Raw genomic sequence first — 2,882 nt, forward strand, 5'->3', positions numbered from 1 at the left:
AAAAAGCACGGGGTCAAGAGCTACACTCACCCCAATATGAGCATCGAGGAGTGCGTGCGGGCAATGGCTGGGGTATTCGGCCCCTCGGCCATTGTCGCGGCCTCCAAAATGTCTGGCAAGGCTGTGTTCTTCCTGGGGTCGGAGCGGGCGGTGTCCCTAGCCCTCGAAAAGGGGCTCACGGTGGGCGGGACGTTCCTGCCGGTGGACCCTCTCGAGGCCACCGCGCAGAGGGTCATACTTTGCAACGTCCCGCCCTTTGTTCCCGCTGAGCTCCTCCTCCCCCACCTACAACAACTGGGGGAGGTAAGGTCAGGGATTAACCCAATACCGCTCGACCTCAGGAAGACCAGCCTCCGTCACATGTTCTCCTTCCGCCGCCAGTTTTTTGTCCGGCTGGCGCGGGAGGAGACGACAGAGGGCACCTTCAATGTGGTGCACGACGGGACTGCCTACCACGTCTTCTGGACGTCGGACGACGTGCGGTGCCATGCATGTAGGGAGATGGGGCACATACGTAAGAACTGCCCCGCCTCCAAGGCCGCCAAAACACCTAAGGCGGCCAAGGCTGGCACCGCCGCCACCCCTCCCCCTAGTAGCGTCCGCGTACCGGGAGCCGTGGGTGCGCGGGCATCGTCGGAGGCCTTTGTTTTCACGGCCTCCGGCGGGGGGGAGGGAGTGTGTCCGGGTGGAAGGAAGGCGCGGAGGAAAAGTAAACATCTCGAGGTGGGTACCCTCAGTGCGCCAGACAGCCCCATCATCGTGCTCGGCCAACCCCTGTCACCGGCGAGCACGAGGTATCCCGAGCCCGTGCCCGAGCCCTTGACCAATACCGCAGAGGGGCTCGGGCGCGGGCAAGAAAAATCAAAGGGGGGTGCGGAGCCGGAGGCCTCGGCAGACATGAAGGTCTCCCTGCCTCTGCGCACCCCCAGACATAAAAGGAGGCACCACTCCAATGAGGCGGAGGAGGAACAACATTCCTCAACGGAGGAGTCGGTGCCTGCCGCGTATCCCGCATCCCCTACCAGCGCCCCCAAACCGCGCCGTAGGCGGGGGGAATCTGTCCCCGGGGAGGGTCAGACAGTCGAGGCTGCCCAGCCTCTGTCTCCTGCGGATAGGCAAGAAAATCTGCCAGTTGCGGGGGACGCGGGAAGAATGCGTCGCCGCCGGGTCGAGCATCCCGGGGACTGAGGCGGGCGGGGCCGAAAAGGCCGAAGAGCTCGCCCAGCCATTGTCCAACATCCCCTGGGATTTGCTCGACCTGGCGGAAAAACACAATGAAATTTTAAAAATTAATGATTTTAATTAACCTACACCCACTGGGCCAGGGGATCGTGGCGGGGAGGGGGAAGAATCCCAACCTTTGCCCATAACTTTGGAGAAGGGGGAATTTGAGAACCTGGAGCGGTTCTTTGCCCCGGTTTCTCCATGTTCCCCGGTCCCTGGGGTGGAGGGGGACCCCCTTCCACTGCCGCTTCCTGACCCGCCACCACAACAAAAAGAGCCCAGTGGGGACTCCTCTGCCTACGATCCTGGGGGTGGGATCGGGGCAGAGCTAGAGCCGGATGGAGTGGCCGAGCTGTTTGCCGTACCTCGTGCGGTCGACGGACCGGCTGCTGGCGGCGACCTCCCGGAGGGGGACGGGGACTCAGTGGAGGGCGCGGGAGAAGATCTAGAGTCCATCACCAGTGAGGTGGTGGATCTCCTCGTGCCCGTCGCTGAGTCCCTCCTCACACCTGTAAAGGAACTCTGGGACTTTTTGGCCGAAAGCCAGGGTCGCCGCATCCGAGCCCATCTGGCCCTGGACAAATGGTCCGAGTCGGCGCTGCTCATCAGGTCCGTCCGCACCGCTGCTAAAACCATGGCCATGGGCGGGCTCTTATCAAAGGCACAAAGCCTTGAGCTGCGCCGGCTCAAAAGGTTCCTCGCTGGGCTGCTGAGGGAGTGGAGGTCAACAAACGACTCCACTCCCCCCCCCCCCCCCCCACCATAGGTTAAGTAGAGGTTGCACTATGCTTTTGCCATGAAGATAACCATAGCCAGCTTCAACATCAAATGCGGCAGAGAGGCACGCCGTAGATTTAACAATTTTTCGCTCCTGCGGGAGGGGAAATATGCGGTGTGCTTCCTGCAAGAAACCCACACCGTTCCGGGAGACGAAGCCACGTGGCTTCTGGAATGGCAAGGAGAGGTCCGCATGAGCCACCTCACCGCCACTTCTTGTGGGGTGGCTAGCTTGCTGGCCCAACATTTTCAACCGGAGATCTTGGGGGTCGAGGAGCCCGTGCCAGGCCGCTTGCTGCACGTCACGGTTCGCCTGGGGGACGTGCCGCTCCATCTCGTGAACGTGTACGCCCCTCAGCCCGGCCCGCAGCAAACGCGCTTCTTCGAAGAAGTGTCCGCTCTTCTTGGCTCTGTCGACGTTGGCGACTGCATTGTCCTCGGGAGGGATTTTAACTGCACTCTCGAGGCGAGGGACCGCTCCGGTGCCCCGCAGAGCATGACGCCGATCGAGAAGTTGAGGGACCTGGTTGGGTCCTGCGACCTGGTGGACGTCTGGCAAAATCTCCACCCCGACTCCAGCGCCTTTACTTGGGTGAGGCTTGGAAGAGGATGGTCCAGAATCGACCGCCTTTACATGTCTCGGGTGTACGCCTCCTGCGTTCCGGCAGCCTCCATGCAGCTGGCGCTGTGCTCGGACCACCACTGTTTGTCGAGGACTTGGCCTGGAGGGTGGTGCATGGAGCAGTCCCGTGCAATACATTTTTAAGCTGGTTCACGGGCTCCCAGGCCGCCTGCAATTTCTGCAGTCTGGAGGAGTCCGTGTTCCATGTTTTTATTGAATGTACGAGGTTGCAGCCCCTGTTCCACTATTTAAAGGGGCT

This window comes from Pristiophorus japonicus, chromosome 1 (assembly GCF_044704955.1).
Source record: "Pristiophorus japonicus isolate sPriJap1 chromosome 1, sPriJap1.hap1, whole genome shotgun sequence".
Classification (NCBI taxonomy): domain Eukaryota; kingdom Metazoa; phylum Chordata; class Chondrichthyes; family Pristiophoridae; genus Pristiophorus; species Pristiophorus japonicus.